Raw genomic sequence first — 9,476 nt, 5'->3', positions numbered from 1 at the left:
GAAGCATGTTTTCCAACTGCTTCAGAATTATTAAAGATGCTTACTTTGTGAGAACTTAGCAGAAGACGATATACGTCAAAGTGTTCATAGATATCACCTTGGCATTACCATATTGAGGAATTACCAAAGAAAAATATAAAATGGGATTTGAATCTAGACAGTATTTTAAAGTAACTTTTTTCTTTGACTATCTCTGATCGTGAAATTTGAAATGTGCAGCTATGTTAAGGGATAATTGTCTTATCTTAGAAAGAGCAATGGGTTTGGGATCAGAAAACTTTCAGTGTAATCAAAACCTTGTTTTTATCAGGTGTGAGTATGGGTTGGCTACATAGCTTCTAGAAGCGTAAACATATGTGAACATTGAGGTCAGGTGTGAACCAGGCACATGGTAGGTAACTGGTTAGTGGACTTTGCTAAGCAAATAAATAAATGAGCACAGAAACGTAAGTGTAATAAATTTTAGGAAAGTTAGTGTCTTTCTCATGAATATCTATTTATTTAGTTACTTACTTAATTTGGTGTTGAGGACTGAATCCAAGGCCTTTGGACTGAGCTACATCCCTAGCCCTTTTTTCCCTTTTTCGTCTTTTTGAGACAGGGCTGCTGAATTGCCCAGGCTAGGCTCAAACTTGTGGTCCTCCTGCCTCTGCTTCCCAGAGTGCTGGGATTAAAAATGCTCACCATCATCCCTGGTGGCAGAATTTCAATGTATTGAACAAATTCCTGGCCCAGGAGAATTTCATATAACATCAAAGAATTATTACTCCTAGGTTCTCATCCTAGAACATGGAACTTCACACAAACTCTTGATATTAGGTGTATAGAAGCTTATGAGTTTCCAGCCAGGCACCTTATTTTAAATAAGTGATGGTTTTCCTGACTGTGATATTTTAATATGTACTGCATATACCACTCCTTGACCTCTTTTTAACCCCTAAACTGACCTGGAATATGAACAGCCACCCCTTTAGGTACAGTGTTGGATTCCATAAGGAGAATTTCATGTGGAAATTCAAGGATAATTTTATTCTTATTGGCGGGGGGCATGAAGACATGATCTCACTATGTAGTTTAGGCTGGCCTTGAACTCACTATATATCCCAGACTGGCTTCAAATTCACGGTGATCCTCTTGCCTCGGCCTGCCAAGTGCTGGGGTTGCAGGCATGTGCCACCACACCCAGCCTCAAGGATAATTTTAAATATATTTTCCCAACCATATACTCTGCTGTGATTGGAATAAAAATACATCTGCTAAAATCTAGTCCCAATATGTTAAAATTAAGAGGAGAGATCTTTGGGAGGTGGCTGAGCCATGAGGATGGAGTCTCATGAATGTAATTAGTGCCCTCCTTCAAGAAGCCTGAGGGAGCTCCTTGCCCTTCCCTTTTGTGAAGATCCACTGAGAGGTGCCATCTTGGAAGCAGAGAGCAGCTCGCTCCAGACTCTGGATCTGCTGCCACACTGACATTGGTCTTCCCAGCCTCCGAAACTGTGACAATGTCTATAATTTGTACATTGTCTAGTCTGAGGTACTTTGTTAGAGTTGCCCAAACTAAGACAACCTCTAATTTTGACAAAAATTACTTACGGGTTATCAAGTGGTATAGTGATGTACAACGAGGATTTCATATTGATATAGACAATGACAGCCGTGAGTCTTGCATCTGGTTTGTAGCATTGGAAACCAAATGAGAAGAATTTATAAAATTTTGAGTCTTTCTTTCACCAAGTTTCAGAAAAGTATCCTTTTTATTGCATACAGATGGAATTCATTCCTTCCATTTGGATGGGGCTCAATCTAACCCCATTTAGTGAAGATAATTTTTCTTTTTCCTATCATGTAGTCTTGGTACCTTTGTGAAAAATTGATTGAATATAAATGTCTGAATTTAATATTTCTAGGTTCTCTATTTGGTGCAATTATTGATGTGTCTGTTTTTCTGCCAGTAGTACCATGCTGTTTTGGTTACTATTTCTTTTTAGTATATTTTGAGATTCAGCAGTGTTATCCTTCTAGCTTTACTCTCTTTAATTATTTAGAGATTTGTGTGCTTTTATGTGAATTTTGGGATTATTTTTTCTACTTATGTGAAAACAGTCATTGGAAGTTTGGAAGCAATTCTATTGAACCTATAGATCACACTGGGTAGTATGGACATTAATAATATTTTTGTTGTTGTTGTTACTAAATACTTTTTTGTGTATTAAGGACTAAATGTATAATAGGTAATGTGAAATAGGAAGAAAAGGGGCAAAGGGGAAGGAAGTGGGAGGGCTAGGGGAATGGACATTAATAATATTAAGTTGAGATCCATGGCACAGCATGGCACCTATAGTTAATGATAGCATATTGTGTATTTCAAAATTTCTTAAAGAGTAAATTTCAAATGTTCTCATGACAAAAAATAATAATTTGAGGTAATGGATATATTAATTAACTTGTTTTAATCATTGCATATTATGTCACTGTATCATAATATCATTTGGATATATATATGTGTGTGTAAAATCATAAATTGTCAATTTCCAATAAAAAGTAGTCATTTAACATGTCTGGGTAAAGCCTTCTTTGTTGAATTCTTAGGAATTGAAAAGAATGACATTATTACCTGAGTAGCAAACCCATTTGCAAATCAAATAGCTTTTATTTCTTTCTTTTGAACAAATTGAAGGGGGACATAAATTATCAGTTGGTACATCATCAACTGACAAAAATAGTTTTGATAATGCATCACTATGGGATTTTTCAAAGAACTGAGTGACAGTACCATAATGAAACCTCTTCACTTGTTATCTAAAAGGAAAGGCCCAATTGCAACTCAGACTTTTAATAATATAGACAGAGCATTAGTTACTAATGCAAAGATTCTTTGCTTCTTTTCTCTCTGACATAAGTTCTTCTAAATATATAATAATTTAAAACAATTACAAAGAATTCTCTTCTCTCTTTTCATTTCCTGAGAAATAACAGATGAAAATTAAAAAGCATGAAACACAAAGACTTTGCTGGAGATAAGATACTCCTTTTTAAGAAATGTCAACCTGGTTAGAAAATAAGACAACACATCTTACTTGGACAGTGACCATGGTTTAAGCTCTGTGTCTCCTCACAGGATGAAAGCTGAAGCTAGATAGCTTATTGGCCTGTCATTGGTTGATTGCCAAGTCCAGCACTAATACATGGGCTATGGACAATGGGTATAGATCACTGGTGGACTACCAGACACCCAGTTTAGGATCAGTAGCACTAAGGATTGATTTTAGGCAACTCAAACATGGGCACCTTTATTCATGTGTCAGGAGCCATGTTAAAGGACAGTCCCCTCATTCCTGCCATGACCAATCTTAGCTCCTGTGTGGACACCACCTCTCACCACAGGCTTTAGCACTCAGTCTCAGAGCCCTTGGCAGTGCTGATCATTGTAAAACTAAAATCGCCTATTGAGTGCTCTGTATGTGTGCAGCAATGGGCTGGATATTAGATGTAGATTATCTGATTCCATTTCCAAGAATTTCTGTGGAAACCACAATTATTAAACTCTTTTAAAGATCAAAACAAGGGTGTAGCTCAGGTACACAGAGCTTGCCCAGCATACAAAAGTCCCTGAGTTAGATCTCCACCACTGCAAAACAAAATAAACAAAAGCAAGATCAAACTGAGGGTTAAAGATATCAGAATAATTGCTTTTGGTCAGATAAAAAGATAGTTCTCACAGCCAAATGTGCCAACTGACACTACCAGAAAGTGGGAAGTCTATAGGAGCAGGCAAGTGGGATGTGCAATTTTCTGTATAGGCAGCTAATTTTCATTACAAAAGGCCCACCCAGAGGAATTTCTTGGAAGTCCTAAGCATGGAGTCAGACAAGCTCAGCATGGAGCAGGATGAAGGGAGAGGAAGACAGACAGGCAAAGTGAACACCTATGTGAGGCTGGGGGCTCAGTCATCGCTGCCCTCTCCCCTCTATTGGGAGGATAGGATGCTGCCCAATGAGCCACATTCCTTCCAAACATACCCACACCTGTGCACATAAACAGGCATGCTTAAATGCACACACACACACACACACACACCCCTACACACACACTTGGACCACTCACCCACAGATGTATCCAGATACACAGAGGCTCACACAAGCATTTGCACACACACAAGCACATCCACACACAGAGAAATTTAATTAATATATTGGAAAATTCTTCTTCAGAGAAAGTTAACTGTCTCAGAAAAAAAAAATGCAGATTATGGCCATTGGGTTTTCCAGAATGAGAAATTCCAGAATGAGAAATGTCTACTTCCCCTCAGAAGTTGCTATAGTAAGTCCTAGCAGTGAACTGATTTGTCTATATGCAAGAAGCCCACAGGTCCACTAGATGAGAACGTGCCGTGACTCGCACAGCGTAGGATCCAAAACCTGGGAGAGCAGTGGAGATGAAGAAAATAGAAAAATAACAAGAAAGGATACATACCAAGACTATTCTTGAAAGTTGGGACCAAGTGGAACCATAGCTTGTAGGGAGCTAATGGCCACCTGGAGCACCACACTCTCTTTATTTATAGTGGAAGGCAAACAGGAAGAGAAGGTGGGTCAAATAGTGCTATGTGGCCTACATGGCCTAGGCAGAACATAGTGTGATTGTTTCATGATCAGGGAATGTACAGGAAGGGAACAGGGAAGAATACATAATGTAACTGTCTCCTGGGGCTGTGCCATCCAGGGTCTACAATCTTAGTCAAACTCTCTGATCTATGGAGAAGAAAGGGAGTAGGGAGGAGGTAAAGGACCATCTTCAGGCTCAGCCTGTGGCAAGAACCACTAGGTGTGTGTGAAACGAACACTTCCAACTTGCAGGGCAGAGACAGCAAAGAGCCTCTGGGAGACAGACACAAAACTTCCGCTCCCTGAATTACCGTTCCCTGCTCAGGAGTTAAAACACACTCCTGCCTCAGGAAATAGGTCTCAGCAGGAGCACACATGGATTGTTCAAGGGGACACATAAGATAGTTTCCAGCCTCAAAATCTTACTGTCACAGAATTTGAAAAAAGTCTTTATGTTCACACATAACATGCCAAACCTAGAAAAGTAACTATTTATTTCTTTGTGTGTGTGTTTTGCAGACATAATGAAGAAGATGTGAAGCACAGTGCAAAGTTGACACAAACCCACCTGATACCTGAACTGCCTGCAGAACATCTGTGGTGTGAGTGTCACAGGAAAAGTGTAGAAAGCTGTGGTCATTTTGCATAGCTGGAGCGCAGGAAAGTCAGTAGTCTGGGCAAGGGTAGTGCTAGCTTGCTCTTTACGCTTCCTGCCCCATCCCACCCCATGCCATCTCTTGACTATGTTTTTCCTTTCATATCCGTTGGATGGCTGTCATTTTATTTTGAGCAATTTACCATATGTATCAAAACCTTTACAAGCATGTGTATCCTTTGAACAATTCCTCCTGGAAGAATTTGACATAAGTAGATATTTGGAAAACTACACACTAATACAGCCACAAAGCTGTATTCTACAGCATGTCTTTATAGTAAAACAGTGGGAAAAAACTACACACCCAGGTCATTTGACAAATGAGACACGTTCAACTGGGGCTGTCCACTTACTTTTGGCTTCAGTGTGACATTTGTGTTTTATTAAATAATGCTCTGAACCATGCTCATAGTTTGTGTATTAAAGTGTAAATTTTCTTCTAATACTCGTATGTTTATTTTAAATTCACGAAAAATAAAAACTGCCTTTTATGAAGACAGCAGAAGTAGATTTAATGACTGTCAGCCCTGTTTATAATTCAAGTATGGCGACAGAAATTTCTAAGGCTTTTGGAAGCATCTTACTGCACGTCAGTCTAAGAAGTCAGGCATGCTCACCAAACTGCCAAATTCCTGGAACCTCTTCCTAGTATCTTGAGATTAACCAAGTAAAAGCTCTAGAGACCTGGGGAGACTGGGGGGCTGGGTGCTTGGCCTTTGGAGTCCACAGACCTGGGCTCCCACCTGCCTCGGAGGATCTGGGCCAAAAGCTTCCTTGGGACTGCAGGTTTCTGATTATAGAGACCATTCATATCGATTAACTGAGATAATAGATATTTGATATTTGCATATAAAAGAGAGTTTCCATGAACAAGATTATTTTGTGTAAGCCGCCTTTTAAAAAAACATTGCATGGTAGCTAGTTTGGTCAATGGCAGCAGTTATAATTTCAAACCTATGAAATTTGCTTCCAAATTCCACCCTATTATGGTTCCCTGGGAAATGAATGATCCATGGAACAGGTCCTTTACATACCTCAGTGGTACAGAGAAGTGTGGCATCACGCACGTGTGCAATTTGAAAACCTCCATCAGAACCAAATTTGCCTTTCAGCAATTAAAACCCCTTTAATTCAGCTCACTTCACTTTTGTGTAAAGGTTAACCACTCCTGGGCATTGACCTGTGCTTTCAGGTGTCCAAAGCTCTTTTTTCCAATCATGGCTTGGTTGCCTGAGTGAGCTGACCCTGGAAATCAAGTGTGAATCCTTCTTTTTTGACCTCAGGCCCTTGGACAAGCTAAGCAAGGGCTCCACCACTGAGTTGCACTCCAGCTCTCACATGCCATTTCTAAGCAAGTTGTGGCTGTCCCTATGATGGTGTATGAAAGAAAACTCTGGGTATTCTTTATGTCTTCATTCTTAAAAGGAAGGACCACTTGGGCCAGGTGTGGGGGTGCACACCTGTAACCCGAGTTGCTGGGCATCCTGAGGCAGAAGGATTGCAAGCTTAAGGCCAGACTGAGCAACTTAGTAAGACTCTGTCTCAAAATGAGTAATAAAAATAGGCTGGCCATGTAGCTTACTGGAAAGCCCTGGGTTCAAACCCTAGTAGTCCTAAAAATAAAAAAAGTAAAAGAGAGGCACCCTTTTAATGAATGCATATGTTCCCAGAGTGAGACCCTGGAACCCTGGAAGCCTAGGCTTCCTAATCTACCTCTGTTGCACTTTCAAGGACATGAGCACATTTCTGGGTGCTGGGTGGATTCCCCACCAGGCTGACACCATCACCCAGTGTTGTCATAGGGTGCGATCACTGACAGCTGTTTCTGGATGAGCAAAGTCTCGGAAAATTAAATTTGTGAGGCTATACTAATGCTTGAAATCCATGTGGATTTTAAGAGTGCTTTATTGTAAGGCAGAGAAACACATGATCTGTAATTATATTGAATAATTTTAGCCCTCCATGTGTGTAAAATGATATTCAAGGTTGGCTGTAGATTTATATAATTTATATAAAGCTTTGTTAAGTATTTTAATTTTTTAAAATATAAAGTTTTATTTATTTCATGAGCAACATCATAAGCTAATCACTGATGTGTTTTATATATGCATATATGTGACTGCATATATATATAATATATATTTAAATACAAATATGTTTGTATACTATATAGTTAAGCATCCTATGCATTTTCCCGTAAATAAAATAAGTTAATATATAATTATTCTTTAATTTAAATGAGTTTAGAAAACTTTAAACTCAATTCTATTGAGATCATGAGAGAAGCCTAGTTAAGTATTTCCATCTAAGTTATTTTTTTCAATTTTTGATCAACATGTAAGAATGGTGCATATTGTGGGATACAGTGAGACATTCCAACACACATCTACAGTGTGTTCTGATAAGATCAGAGTAATTAACACTTCCTGCTTTCCTATTTCCTATTATTCCTCATGTTTGGAGCCCTTGTGTCCCCATCTTCTGGTGACACATAAACTACACTCAGGTTTTAGGGACCCACAGTCCCCTACCCTGCTACTGATCACTGGGATGGGTTCCTGCTTTCCAACTGTGTGGGATACCCAATGTGGGAGGATTGCCTTTTGAAAAATGTCATTTTTGATTTAAGGAACTAATTCTGGCTTATTAGTTTCCATCTTAGATCCTGAAATTCCTCATCTGGAAAACAGGCACCTGATTACCTCCAGTTTTTTTTTTCTCCTTTTCTGCTATTGTTTAAACTGGCTGCAAGCTCATCTTCTGCTAAGAGCACAAAGCATGTCCTAGACACATTTTTACTTCAATTCCCAGGTCTCTGTCACTTTTCCCTGATGAACTAACAAAGCACGGGAATCAAGCCAACAAGTGGAAGGTTCTCTCAAGTACCTTGTTCGTCTTCAACCAAAACAACCCCTTTGCAATGCTCCTGGGCACTGTGAGCAGGCACCCATTGAACTGCCAAAACTTAATAAACTCTGTGCATCTTGCCCTCATCTAGCTAAAAACTTGCACAAATCTGATAGTGTGCTCCTTTCAAGGAAAAAAAATAAAACTGCCTTCATAACACCCACCCCCCGCCCACCTGTGTACATATGTTTACGTGTGTGTTTATGCATATTTTTACATGTTTGTGTGCTTTCACATTTGTGTGCTGATACCTGTTTGAATGTTTCCATGGGTGTTATGAGTGCCCACATCTGTGTTTATGTTTATGCATGTGCATGCATGTGTGTGTCTGTGTATATTACGTGTGTGTGCACATGATGGAAGCCTTTAACAGGTACAAAGCACCATCCTGCTAGTGTTAACATTTATTCTTACTGAGAAACTCTTATCGCAGAGCACACAGATGTTTCTAAAGAAAACTTGAAGATTCAAGTGTTGAAATCAGAAGGAAAAACTGACTTGCATTTTCCAAATTCCAAGCAGCCACTTTGGGAGGGAGGTGTAAGAACTGAGCAGCTGAGTTGGGTGGATCACTCTCCAATCTCCAGAGCAGGGCAGGTGCTCAGGGGGAAAGGCAGGGTTTGTTCAACTTAACCATCACCACTTAATGCTCCTCTTCCTCCTCCTTTTCCTCTCTCTCTTTTTTCTTCTTTCTTTCTTTACTTATTTTTACTATTGTTGAAACTTAAATTTGGAGGTATTTTGTGTTCCCTTATCTGCTTTTTTTATAATTGTCCTCTTTTACCTAGACACGTAAAATAGCCATAGATAAGGATTCCCAAATATTTCTCCTTAATCTTATTGATAACACCTTATATTCTTTGTGTTTTAAATTCTAGTTCATCAACATTTGATCTTTATGACCATGAGTAAAAGAGAGATCATTATCCATGTTATGTAATAAAGGACAAATACTGAGAATAATGAAAGATGTTTCATTTTTATTTTAAAATTTTATTACTGTATATACGTACATATACATGTATATGCAATGTGTGTATATATATATATATATATGCATATATACAAATAAATTGTTGCTCATTTAGTTTTTTGGACAAAGCAATTTTTAGTCAATAGTGCCAAAACTTAAAGACCTTAAAATAACCGAGTTAGTCATTTTGCTATTTTAATCTATGATTTCACTTCAGATGTAATTACAGTGAACAAAACATGAACCTTATTAAATATTTTCAATGTAATTAAAAGCCCTTTCAAAATTCTGCATTTTATTGACTTATTATTTAGCAAAATACATTACTCTAAACTTT

The sequence above is a fragment of the Heterocephalus glaber genome, unplaced genomic scaffold (genome assembly GCF_053883595.1).
Source record: "Heterocephalus glaber isolate CG9 unplaced genomic scaffold, H.glaber_assembly_v1.0 deba00000331, whole genome shotgun sequence".
In the NCBI taxonomy this organism is placed as follows: Eukaryota; Metazoa; Chordata; class Mammalia; order Rodentia; family Bathyergidae; genus Heterocephalus; species Heterocephalus glaber.
The sequence above is the reverse complement of the archived record's forward strand: the minus strand, read 5'-3'. Positions refer to the sequence as shown.